At 52.8% G+C, this 13,315-nt stretch overlaps 1 protein-coding gene across 11 annotated transcripts in view; it reads left to right on the top strand.

The window, feature by feature from the left end:
• The first annotated feature begins 5,007 nt into the window (after window positions 1-5,007).
• Window positions 5,008-13,315, top strand: part of CAPN15 (calpain 15) — a 51,394-nt gene continuing 43,086 nt past the window's right edge. For 3 of the 11 annotated variants that reach the window (XM_042037039.1, XM_042037044.1, XM_042037048.1), the window contains exons 1-3: window positions 5,009-5,438; window positions 5,530-5,711; window positions 8,340-8,380. The gene's annotated coding sequence lies outside the window, so the exon portion shown is untranslated. Of the gene's footprint in view, window positions 5,439-5,526; window positions 5,712-8,339; window positions 8,381-10,001; window positions 10,148-13,315 lie in introns of all 11 variants that reach the window. The other 8 variants (XM_042037041.1, XM_042037049.1, XM_042037045.1 and 5 more) reach the window with 6 other exon arrangements.

Raw genomic sequence — 13,315 nt, forward strand, 5'->3', positions numbered from 1 at the left:
GGGGGCGGCGGGCGGTGCCGGGGTCCCGACTCCCGGCTGTACGGCGGCCGGGGTGCCTTGCCCCGGGCTTCGGGAGGACCTGGGGGCTGCGGGGGCCCCGCTCGCACCCCAGCCCGGCCGCACAGCCCGGAGGGGTTTTAATGGGCTTGAGGGTCGTGCAGCAGTCGGGGGGGACGGGGAGGCTTCGTGATTGCCCGCCTTAGGCTGCAGTGCCTGAGCCGCCTTCGTCCTGCGCCCCGTGCGGGCAGATCGCAGCTCCCGAATCCTCCCGCGGGCAGGGGAGCCCCGCTTTTGGCACCGCCGAGTGCCGGTTCCGGGCTGGAGCACGGCAGAGCCCCCAGCAGCCCGGGCTGCCTGTCCTTCAGGTCTGCACTCTCACCTCCAGCTTAGACACCCGTGGTGGGGCTGAGCAGGGTTGTGTGCGGAGTTTCTCAAGCCTCTGCGAGTTTGCCCTTTAGAATCACTTGGCTGGCTCTTATCCTTGAGTCTTGAACATCCTAAGGCTGTTGGGGTCCCAGTGTCTCATCAAGACCCCTGGATTTTGCTGCATGTCAGCTCAGCTGCAGTTGAAGCATCTCAGCCTCTGGGTCCTGGATGCAGGAGTCTTAGGGCATGGAAAAAGCTCTGTACTTGCCAGCCTCTCCATTTGCTGAGCTCTCTCTGCTCCTGGGGTACATCCCCCCAGGCACCAGAAAGCGACTGTTTTGGGCGATCATCCGTGGCCCTGCTAGAGGAGATGGGATAATGTGAACGTTGTGTTTGAAATGTCATACTGTTTCCTCCAAGCGTTTTTTCAGCTGGGAATCTCACTGAAGCTTGGCGCTCTGTAGGCCTGCAGGCCCGGGATGCGGCTGGGTGGGTTCTCATGGTCGGACAGAAGGTTATCTGGGAATTGCTCACTGCACGTGGCCTGGGGTACTGGTGCAGGACAGTGCTGCACTGCTGTGGGTCGGTCAGGAGCTGATGGAGACCAGGAGATGTGTTTGGAGGGAGCCAAGGTGGAGGCGAGGGGTGCAGATCCCAGAGTGTGGCGCTTTGTGGCTCTGAACACAGGGATCTTGCCACACTTTGTGCATTTTCACCCGGGACTCGGAGGGACTTGTGTGCTCTTCCCTAAACTGGAGCAGACCTGCTGTGACAGACTGGCTGCCTGTGACACTGAGATTCTGCTGGTGGCTTTTGTCTGGCCATTTTTTGAGATCCTGCTGAGCAGTCTGGCTTGTGCCCCTGAGTGAACCAGAGCAGGGCTGAGCTCTGCCTGAACATAACATGTCCGAGGCATGATTCAAATTACCCTGATTTTATGTATGTGGGGATATTAACTCGTTTCAAGTTGCATCAGCTTCTGTTTGTGTCCAAGGCTTTAGCAGTTGAAGGGAGAAGGCAAGACCCAACATTGCTCCCTTCCCTGGGAGGGGCTGAATGGCTGGAGAGGCCTTTGAAGGTTTGATGTGACTGGCTGGGTTTGCTGAGCCCGGTTGCTTTGGCAGGAGGGAGAGCAGCCTCCTCCAGCCTGATGACTTGGTGCATAAGGGAACTGGAGGCGTGGGCCAGGCACGGTGTCTCCTGAATCGGAATAAATCTTGGAAAACAACTCAAAAGTGCTAAACTTGCACGTAAAAAAGGTCAGGCGTCGTGCCCAGACTCGGAGCTGTCTCATGGTGGCGGAAGGGCTGGGTGACCCCATGGAGGAGCCTGCATGCCCTTGGCAGATGCACTGATTACCCCCCACTCTCCTGGCTTGCTCCCCCCTTATCTTTGCTCTGGGCTCCCTTTATCTTTACTCGGAATTCCGCTGGCTTTGCAGAGGGAAGTGGCCACGGGCCTGGTCTTCCCTCAGCCAGCTGAGTGCAGTTGGCTTTAACTTGTGGAAAACATGCTGCTCTCCTCTGTCCCAGAGGTTTTGTGGGAGCTTTCCAAGTTTGCACTGCTGGCACGTGAGATCTAGAGAGAGACTCAGCCTGTGTTGTGTGTCCATGGTCATGCTGATCCCTGCTGGCAGGAACATCATCTGCTCCCAGGTGGAGAAATGCTTTTTTCCTCCCATCTTCCTGCTTCATCTGAATCCAGGCTTAGTTGTTTCTGGTTTCGTTCTGATCCTTGCTATGAGCAGAGGGGTCTGGGAAGGACCAGACCCCTGTGGCAGTTCTCCAAGTGAGGGTTTTTATGAAGCAAAGGGAAACTGGAGTGAGGGCCTGTGGCTGCCTGCGGTCAGAGGAGGTGGATTTGGAAAGTATGTGTCAGCCCAGTGTCCTGTCACCATGGCTCTCTCCCAGTGCCCAGAGCTGGGGGGAACCTTGTGAGCCCCCAGTTTGCTGGAACCTGGGGCTTTGAGCAAGGTCACAGTGCAGCTTTCAGTGGGAAAGCTGCTTACGCGGGTGGGACAGGTGAGTCAGTGGCTTCCTCCTCATTTTCCGTCATAATCCCACTCTCTGGAGCGAAGCAAGCGAGCTCCCTGCTCCCTGGAAGCCTCTGGATCTGCCTGTGTTTGCCTCAACCTTGCTGGTTGCTGTTGGAGCCTTCCTGAGAGACTCCCTCCTCTCCAGGCCGCAGTCACCGAGCTGGGCAGGGAGGAGCAGGCTGCTCCGAATTTCTGTCACATTTGCTGTTTGGAGTGTTGACACTTGCCTTGCATTTAGCAATGGCAGCTGAGGAAGCCAAGAGAGGCAGAAGAGCTGCTGCCTGCTCACAAGAGACATTTAACTCTTGCCCTCACAGCTCCCTTCCCCGTGTGCTGACAGCTCTCGGGTTGGCTGATAGGAAATGCCAGTGGTGTTCCCAAAAATTCGTTGGTGTTCTGTTGCTTAAAAGATGAGGAGGGTTTTTGTGTGCCATTTCCTCTCGCTCTGGAAGAAAAAAACGCTGGTACCCTGGTGCCCGGGCAGAAGGGAGAAGGGGGAGCCCTGGCAAGGAAATAGGATCCAGAGAAATGTGTCACCAGCAGAAAGAGCAATTGTTTTCCTGCATTTCCATGGCAGAGCCTTGTCCTGTTCAGGCAGCCCGTGTTTGACAGCCAAGATAATACATTTATATTGATGTAATTAGCGGGACGTGGAGTTTGCTGAATGGCTCGGGGGCAGCCTGCTTTTCAGGCTAACTCCAGCAAATAGATCAGGGAGGATTGGAAAACTGCCATGGGTTGCTGGAATTGGCCTGTTGGGTTTCTGGAGGTTGAATACATAACTGCTGATATTTCCTATTGTGCTGTACCCTGCCTATTTGAAAAGAAAATAACTCAAGGGAACATGGGGCTATTTTTGCCAGCTTGAGATGATCAAGTTTGATTTCTAAAAACTGAAGCCGAGTCTTTAGGCTTGCACATTAAAACCAGTGTTGGAACCATATCTCTGTTCCTCCAGAAATGCGTGCCTCCACACTTTGCCAGCAGTGTAAACTCTAATGAGTGTTCATAAAAAAAGAAAGAGCTTTTCTGTTCCTGCAGTGCAGCCCTTTTTGTAGGGAGTACAGTGGGCCTGAGCAGGCTCAGCATCAGGGACGGTGACAGTGACACCGTGTCAGGGCACTGAGCTGGTGTCCTGCCCCTTGCCAAACCTCAGGGTTATCAATGCATTCTCAATTTGGTGAAATAGAGACCAAGACCTTACAAAAAGCTGTTGTCCCCTCCAGTGATGCTGCCCAGCTGCATTTCTAATGTGGTGCTTCCTGTGACACCAACGTTTCCCCTTCAGCATCTTGTTCCCAGTCTCAGCCCAGGTGATTTCAGTTTACTGAGTGAGGGTATCACAGGCAGCTTCCCAACTTGTGTCCTTCTGCTCCTGTGACAAAAAGGTTTGCAGAGAAAGTTACTCACGGACAACTTTGCTGGGCAGCAGATCCCCTGTGTTTGTGCTGGTCCATGGAAGTGGAAGCACAGCACCAGGGTCCGTGTGTGCTGAGCTCTGTGCTCTCCTGTGGCAGCTCTACAATCCACAGAGGCTGCAGCACTGATGTGGTCAAGGTCTTGCTCTCCAGCTCGCCCTTGTCAGTCTCCTTCCTGCAGACTCTGGCCGGCAGGCAGAGCTCGGGAAGTCCTTGGAATTCCAGCCCAGCCCAGCAGATTTTGCTGAGCTGCTGGATGCTGAGTGCTTTCCCTTCCTATCCCATGGCATGTGAACACATCTCCTGCAAGGAAAATGATGTGATGTGGCACTTGGGGGTTGCTCTGTCTGCTGGTATTGGTCTCTGCTCCCTCGTTGGCTCTCCTGAATCTCCCGCCTTTCCAGTGTGGGAGCAGCTCAGTGAGTGCCTTGGAGGTGCTGTGGGCCTGGAATTCCCTGTGTAGTTGCACAGATCCTTGGTCTAAAAGGATCAGGGTGGTCCTTTTGAACCTGAAGGGTTCCTGAATCCTTATCTACTCATTACTGGTCCCCCAGTGGTGTCCCTTACCCATTCCATACACCCTCCCTTTGCTGCTCTGGTTCCATTAGCAGCACCTGTCCAGGTGTTCACCACAGGGCATCTTTTCCCTGCAGCCTGGAATTGTCAGTGGTGGGGAGTGCTGGAAGAGAAAAGCTCTTTGTGAGTTCACCATCACCTACCCCAAGGGTACCATGCTGCATCTGATGGTGTGGCTGTGGGGATGATGAGCAAGGTGAGGGGGCAGAATGGGGTCTCTTGCTCTGCCATGCTCCTAAAGAGGCTCAGTGATCACATGGTGCCAGCTGAATCCTTATTTTTGTGCTCCCTCCCCAACCTAAAATAGAGGAAGTAAGAATGTGCTGGAGAGCCAGACACTTATGGACAAGGGTTCATGTTGCCTCCATCTGCTAAAAGCCCATCCCAAAGGAGGCAGCAGTTTCCCAAAGTAGGAATTTCATTAGAACAGGTTGTTTTGAGAGTAGAGAATATGAAGGAGGAAGGGGAAGTATCTCGGAGGAGGGAGGTTTGCCGAGGCAACTACTCAAACGTCATGGCTTCTGGGGGTGGGATGGGCACGTTTGGCATAATCAGAGGAATTTGTACTTCAGAATCTCCAGGAGATGTAACTGCTAATGGTGTCCTGGCTATGCAGAGTAATTAACATCTGTTTCTGTATTTGAACATTCAGGCAGCGTGCCCCGCCAGACATCGCTGCGTTCCCATCCGGCCCCTCGGGACATCCTGGCCTGTTGCTAATTGTTGAGAGCTGTCCGGAGTCGTCCTCCACACGATCCTGCTGTGCTCCATCCCGCTGTGCTCCCGAGGTGTGGCGTTCCCTGCTCCGATGACAGCTCGCACCAGGATGCTGAGCAGCGGCCGCCGGCAGGGAGTGAGGCCTGTGGTGGGCATGGAACCATAAAGGCACGGCCAAGGGTTCTGAGAGCACGAGTGAAGAGTCTGAGCTGACCCAAAAGCTGTCTCCAGGGGGGACCAAGCCCCAGCTGGATGTCATAGGAAGTGCAGAGCCCTCCGCGAACTGGAGTTCAAGGGGATGCTGATTGAGGGACCAAAAATGTGAGGTTGGTTATCTCTGCTGGTGCCATGCTGATGGGCCTGGAGTCTCAGCAGTCATTTATTCTTATGTGCCTTTTTTCACTCTCTGTCCAGCAGCTTGGGACGGCAGCCTCTCCTTCCTGGCTTGGTGTGCTCCCAGTGCTTGGTGCAGGGACCTTCTAGCATGCTCCTCCAGCCAGGCCACTCAGTGGGTGCCAGTAGCGGCCGCTCGGGTCCAGGGACACCAGGCTGACTCTACACCGACTGGCACTGGACCTGCCAAGCAGGAATTGTGTTGGGTGAGAGGCTTTTCTGACTCAGCTGGCGCTGGGCTGGGCTGGGAGGGGCTGGAAGGAAGGAGACCTTCTCTCCTCTGGTTTGTGAGCACAGTTACCTCGCTTCGTGTCTCTCATGCCTCTCGTTCTTGTCTTTCTTCCTTGTTTGAATTCCTTCTTTGAGTGTTTCCATGCCGTCTGTGTGAAGGCTGTGTGCTCAAATGCGTGGGGATACTGATGTCCTCTGGTTTTCTTATGGTGAAGAAGAAACTGTGAGAGTGGAAGAGAAATTGTGGGGTCTTCCAGCACCTCGCAATCTTAAGTAGTGGAAACTGCATGACTGTCCCAGGGTGTGTTTGAGGCAGTGCAAGGGCAGGGCAATAAATCAAGGAACTCTGCATAGCTTTGCCTGCAGTAACCACAGAGCCGTGGCAGTTCCCAGCCCATTGGGACAGAGAGGTGACTGTGTTGTGCCTCATGTGGCTGAGCTGTGGAGGCAGAACGAGGTGGTGGGAAGCCAGTCTGAGCTTGGACCTTCAGGATACGCTTGCAGTGTGTGATGGTGTTGTCCTTGGATTCAAATGTTCCAGGTTGACGTGGCCTCATCCAGGTTGGGGCTTTGGATTAATCAGATGGACACTAGTGCTTGCTGTATGTTGGCCCATCTGGTCTGTCTGGATGTTTATGGACTACCTGGAGTCTCTGTGTGATGTTCATGTCCAGCCACAGCAGAAGGTCTGCAGGAACCTCTCATAGCTTTGGTCAGTGAGGCTGGGCCATGAGCACTGTGGTGTTTGAGTGGTGACTGTCACCAGGCAGGTGTTGGTCAGATCTGCACCATGGCTTGTTCTCAGGGGTGAGAGGGATGAGCTGGCATTCCTGCTCTTGGATCTGTTTTGATGCAGCCTTGGAACGTCTTCCAAAAGCTACTGCCCTTGTTCCTGTTGCCTGACCTTGCCATGTCTTAGTGAGCAGATCCTGCTGGAGGGGAGGCTGGGGGTCTGCAGCACCACACAAGGCTCAGGCAGCTGGATGTGTCTTGCAAGGCATTTGGGAGTGACTCCAGTAACATGATCTCCTCTCCATCTGCCCTTTTGGTTCAGGATGCAGCCAGCAGCCCTTGGTTAAAGCCCAGCTCCCTCCCTGTGCTGGAGGTACCACAGGTGGCCTGGCTGCCTTTGCTCTACCATTACTCAAACCATCTGCATTGTGTTTCAGCCCTCTCAGAGTACAGCCTTTTCCTCATATGACCATTGTGTTTGTTCAAATGACTGTTCCCAGAAAATATTGCTTAAGGTGTGTGTAATTGAACACATCCTACAATTCCAGCTGTACTGGTGTAGCTGTAGAGGAGCCGGTTGTGATGGAGACAGTGAGCCAGTAAAACCACTCTGGTGAGGAGAGGGGAGGGTTGTGGTGGTGTCAGGCACTGTTTTGGTTGTATCACTTCATTGTACCAGGTGTTACTCCCCACCTATCATTTCAATACAGTGTAGCCTCCAAACAGAAGCACTGGCAGGGCTGCCACATCAGTGTGCAGAAGGATTCATGTGTTTTTCAGGGGTCACCTGGAGGTGGAGAGGGGTAAGCAGTAATGCAGTGCTTTTGCATTAAATGATTGTGCTGAACTGTGCTTCCCTGTTGCTCTGAGAAGCTGTGGATGCCTCGTCCCTGGAAGTGTTCAAGGCCAGGTTGGATGGGACTTAGAGCAACCTGGGACAGTGGAAGGTGGCAGGGGGTGGAAGGAGATGGGCTTTAAGGTTCCTTCCAACCCAAACCACTGTGATTCTGTGATTGTAGAAGAGGAACTTCTCTCTCCCCCCCCAGTCTGTCCCACTTCCCTGTTCTCCCCTGGTTCCCTGTGCTCCTGGGGAAGGCAGGAGCCTCTTGTGCAGCTCTCAGCAATTCTTGTGCTTTTATCCCTTGGTTGTTTGTGATGGAAATGCCAAATGACACCGTTGTCTGTCAGGCTTCTCCCACCTCTGCGCTTGCCTGAGGCACAGCCAGAGATGTGTTGGCTTAAATCTAGGCCAGTTGGTTGGAAATTGGGACGTGGTGCCTGATGAAAGCCAGGGAAGGCCAAATTGCATGAAAATGGCAGAAGGAGACACCCAGGTGCTGCTGCTTGTGTGGCTTGGGTAGGGCACTGCAGTGAGGACTGGAGCTATCTCTAGGAAGGGATGTGATTGGATGTGGCTTGGGCAAATTATATATTTACTGTCTGTCTAATCTGTGTTAGCATTAAAGCTGTGGCTGGAGTGTCTGGGGACAGTGTGCTCAGGGGACATCTCCACCTCCTGCCCCTCAGACTTTGCTTTCCAAGTTTGTGCCCTGAGTTTTCACTGGCTGTGAGACCATTTCTTGCTGCAATTCTCTTGCCCTCCCTTCTGCAGTGGCCAGCTCTTCATCTGCTTATCTGTCAGCTTAGCATGATCTGAGGATACAATCCCTGCTGTCCTTTTGGGAATGACCTCGTGTTTGTGCTATGTCTGGGCTTCTATGAATTTGGGGTGCCGAGTGATTGGGGGGGGAAGGAACTTCATGGGTCACCAGGTCCAGTTCCGTGCTGCTGAAGGTGGGCAGTCATCTCTTGCAGGTCATGAACTTGTCCAGGAACTAATTGTTGGAACTCTTGCTGTGCTTTTTCCTCAGTGCTTCTGGAGCAGCTGGTCCAGAGATCTGCTCTTGGAAAGGTTAGAAACCCTCCTCACACTTCCAGTGTTCACTTTTCCTGGGTTGGTTTGTTGTGCCTGTGTCATTGCAGAGTGTCAGCTTGCAGATGAGATGATGACTTGCACATTTTTTTCCTTCCCTGGTTCTCTGTAACCTTTATGTCCTGCAGCAGTTGTGGCCCTGGGTGGAGATTTGTCCTGAGAAATGTGCTGAAGGCTGCTTTGTTTTCCCATTTGGGCAGGTTGGGTTGGCTGGGCCCGTTTGTTTCCTTGTTGTGCTTTTGAGTGTTTCATGTGCAGGTGGAGCTGTGAGCTGCACAGTTTGTGAATATTGGCGAGTACAGAAGAGCACTTTTTGTGCTGCTGTCATTTCTGTCTTCTTTTTTAATGTTTGTCCTTGCTGCTTGTGCCATCTTGCCCCTTCAGGAGGGAGGGATGTCAGAAACGTTTGAATCAAGGGGAACCTGATAAAGCAGTGTACTGAAGAACCAGTGCCTGGCTCTTACTCGTGGCTCTTATTCATGTTTATCTCTAGCTGTGAATGTGCAATAACAACAGTTCTGTTCAGCACAGGCTGGCACAGCCTCAGACAGGAAGATCTGCTGTTTACCAAGCAACACTCTGCTATAAGTGAGAAAGAGGGGAAAAAAGTGGTTTATTGCTGCTGGGTAGCTCAGAGTGTAGTTAAACCTTTCTGAAAAAAGAGGAAACTAAGAGCACATGTGTTACTCAAGATGCATTTTTCCTGGCAAGAGTCCCATGTGTGTGCTCTTCCTGCAAAGCATCCCTGCGTATGCTCCTTCCCATTAAATCCATAGCATATTGGGAGCAGGCAGGCAAGAGCTTCCTGTTTTTATAATGCAACTGGTCTCAGCAGGCAGTCTGTCGAGGTGATTTTTCAGCCTGACATCTTTTGTAGCTGGGGCAGCCTGTGAGCTGAGTAGGATGACAGAACTCTGCTGCAAGGATTATGAACACGGGGAGGAAAAGATCTGGAAATGAGATCTGCTGGTAAAGCTTCCCGAGATTAGATGCTGTGGCTTGTGTTGTTTTGTTCCTTCTCCTGTGAGTCTCTCTGTGGCATTTCCTCGCTGCTGGTGCTGGGAGGGCCCTGCCAGCCCACCCACGCCGTGGTGACGCTCCGGAGTCACCCACAATTGGCCGGGAGTTGCGGGACGCACGCGGCTCGTTGCACTTCACTGGAGCAGAGTTAATTGACATAATAGAGCACTGGGGTTGGAGGGATTTCGTTGTGTGGGTTTTCTTAAACGTGTGTGCACTCAGACCCTTCTGCAGCAGTGCCCTGGTTGCCATTTTCATGCTTGTTCAGAAACTGCTTCGCAGTTGTCAATGGAGATGAGGTTTGAACTTAACCCTTATTTTGAAAAAACCTTCCTGCTTCTCCTCTTTTTCTCCCTGCAGCTTATGATTAAGATGTTGATTGCCCTTTCAGATCTGTGTAATCCCCTCTCTCAAAGTGACTGGGATAGATTTCCAGTAGCTCCCTGGATTATCTGTCACTGGTTTACAGCGTCCAGTGCAAGGGAGAAGAGGAAACTTTGTTCAGACTTTGATGGTAGTTGCTCTGTGGCTAAGCTGGCTCTGCAATACATCTACTTTTCCTGTCAATCTATCACTTCAGGCTTTGGACACCTCTTCCTCTGCCTGCATACTTCTGAAGAGTCAGTGCTGGGCATTAAATGCAGCTTAGCCCAACTCAGCTGCTGTGTGTGAGTTTCTTCTGGGCTAAAGTTGGGCCAGAACCAGTTTCAAGGCAGCTGAAAGAAGGTAAAGACCCTCAAGCTTGCCTTTGCATGTTGGTGTCTGAGGCCAGAGACATGTGCTGCTGTTCTGGACTTTGTAGCATGGAGCGTGAGATCCTGTTCTGTGCTGGTCTAGGACTCCAGGTTCAATTATCTTGTTACCTCATTAAGAGCCCATCTGGAAATCTGCTTCCAGACAGTTCACTTCAGCTAATGATATCTCTGCAAGTGGTGTATCAGCCTTATTTCTCACCAGGATCTGGAAAACAGTTCACTTATAGCTTCCTGTCCCCTCAATTTCCTCAAGGCCAGAATATCTGACTCTCTTCCCTCAGCCCTCTGCCCCAGAACAAACATTTGGGTGGGTGAGTTTCCCCCTTCTCCCTTTTGTGTGTCCTTCCATCTGCAGTGCTTGCACACTGCCTGTCACACCTGAGGACTCCTTGGCCCTGGCAGGTAAGGCAGAGGTTTCTGAGTCACAGAACCACGGGGAGCTCTGTGGTGGAGCACGAGGGCTGAAAAAGCCTCCTCCATCCCAGCTGAATGTGCCAACCACTGTCCCATCCCTCCTGTTACACCTCTGCCTCAGTCTGTCCTTGGAGGTGCCTTCCCACCCCTCCCTGCCAGAAGCTCTGCAAGGAATTGGAACTTGCTGACAAGACCGCAGCATTTGGGCTGGCTTGGCAGGTGAGGGCAGGGAGAAGGAGCAGCAAAACTTTGTCTTGTCCCCAGCTGTGTGCACGACACCTGCTCAGCACAGAGTGTTCCAGCTCGCTTGCTCTTGCTGCTCTTGAGCCGTGGAGCTCTAGTTGTGTCAGCGTTTGCAGCTTGGATTTCAGTGCTGTGTCTGCCTGATGTGGGTGTCTTGTTGCTTGTCTGCTCTTCCCCTGCTGCCTTGTGGAAAAAGAGAGGATTTTGCCCTTCCTCTCTTGGGGTTACATCTTTTCCCAGGGTCATCTCAGCCTGCTGAATTCCAGCCATGCTCTTCTTGGTGCTGGTGCCTGGTTTTGCGCATCCTCAGGTCCTGCCGCCCTGCCTGGAGCTGGGGCTGGCTGCATCACACAAATGCTTGCGCTCCTTTCCCTTCCTTGGCTGGCCTGACACCGTCAGACACTCCACTCTGCATCCTTAGCTATGCCATGCCTAACCTGCTCTGTGACTTTATAACCTTCTTAGGCTGCCATGTCTCGTGGTGTGTACCTTCCCAGCCCTGCACACCATTCCCTGCTTACCCTGGCCCCCCTGAGCATGTGCCTCCTTCAGGGAAGATCTGCTGTGCATGGAGGCAGGATTGGTGAGGGGCCAAGGGTTGGCCATTCCTTCAGGATGTCTGAAGTGGTTGTCTCCAGCTCGATGTCCCCACTCAGCCCCAGCTTCTCCAGCTGCCTCTGAGCTCCTTGGAGTTGAAGGGTGTGAGTCCTCAGAGAGGAGGTTGCTCCTCCAGGGTTGGGTGTGGGCACTGGACAATGAGAGCTCCTCAGGAGTCCTGGTTTCTCCCTGCCAGCAGCAGGTTACATGGGACTGAAGGCAGAGAGCTCCTCCTTGGCTGGTGAGGGTGGTACCAGGTCCCAGCACATCTGGCTCCCTGGGGAATGGTCATGGCCTCAAGCCAGGAGCGTTTGGACAACTCTCTCAGACATGGGGTGGGATTGTTGAGGAGTCCTGTGCAGGGCCAGGAGTTGGACTCATGATCCTTATGGGTCCCTTCCAAGTCAGGACATTCTGTGGATCTTATTCAGCCCACAGGCAGAGGAGCTCCCACAGCAGAGGGAGGAGAAGGGCTGGTACTTCTGCTTCAATCTTAGAAGAAAGTCTCCTGCAGCTTCCTCTGGGCACAGCTTTGAGGGATGTATTTCCCTCAGGTACATGGCGTGCCTTCTCCTGGGCCAGCTGCTGGCCCACACATCAGACCAGAGCTGCCTGGAGTTCAGTACATCTGATGGTATTTTCATTCCTGGATCTTCCCTGGAGCAAGGGAGTAGCTCAGAATTGACTTGATTTATAGGTTGGGGAGTGGAGGAATTAATGAAGTGACAAAGTCTTGTCCCTGAGTTTGCAAGGCTGAGAACCAAGAGAGGCTGGAAAATTCAAGCAGGAGCAAAGCTGGCTCGTGCCACAGGGATCAATAAATTACTAGGAAAAGGAGTGTGGGGGTATCCCATCACAAGGAGGGGCACGTGGGACCAGCTGGGGTGAGTTTGCCTCACTGTTTCCTCAGTGACTGCAGCAGCTCAAGGGACCTCTGTCTCTTCTTCCTGCTGCGTGCCAAGGGAAGAGCTTGGGGCTGATGCTAGGAAAAGTTGATCCTGCAACTTCCTAGATGCATTGAAACACGTGGGCTAGTTCCCTTTCTTTTTTTTCTTTCCTTTTTTTGCTCTCTTCAGAGCCAAAACCTACGTTGAAACTGGAGGGAAGGAAGAGGGGTTGGGTAGATCCCCACCCTTCCTGCCTGCTCTGCTGTGACATGAGAGCTGGGGCCTGAAGGGTCAGCACTGCTCGCTGATGTGGAGGAATAAGGTTATCTGGAAGCATCCAGGCAGCTGCTTTGCTGTCCTGGCAGCAGGAAGAGCTCCCTGGGACAGCTTTTCTGTCCTGCACACGCTGTACATGCCTGCTGCTCAGGGTCTGGTGGGGAATTTGAGGAAGGGTCTGCATCACGTACCACAGATCAGGCCAAGTGGCTGTGAGGGGCTTGGGGGTGGTGAGATCAAACCTGGATTTATTTTGGAAGCAATGTTTTGGGAGCAGTTACACAGCATCAGTTCAAACCTGGTAATTATTGCAGCTGTGAGGGGCAGAAAACCAAAATCCAAACTCAGCATCTTGCTAAGGTGCTTAACTGGTAATTTCCATGAGTGAGATCCACCCTTCTCAAGACACTTCAATCTGTTCACATTGTTGCTTCCTCTCCAGATTAGATAGGTGGAAGCAGTGCTTTTTTAATTAGAGGAAAAATCCTGCTGCCTCCTGCCAAGACAGAGGAACTCTTGGCAGCTCCCTTTTAGTGATTGAAGCCTCCCCTGTTCAGCCAGGTGCCTGCAGGTCATCTCCTGGGGCATCTCCCTGCCCAGTGGCAGAAATTCCTCAACAGTAAGGACGAGTGCTTCCAGAGAGGCTTTCTTCTTCTTTAATTGCCCCGTTCCCTTGCTGGGGTGTAGTTGCCATTCTCACCTTGACTTCTTGGAGGCTCCTC

Source organism: Corvus kubaryi, unplaced genomic scaffold (assembly GCF_017639235.1).
Source record: "Corvus kubaryi isolate FWS band 111438036 unplaced genomic scaffold, C.kubaryi_AGA036_p1.0 37387, whole genome shotgun sequence".
NCBI classification, from domain to species: Eukaryota; Metazoa; Chordata; class Aves; order Passeriformes; family Corvidae; genus Corvus; species Corvus kubaryi.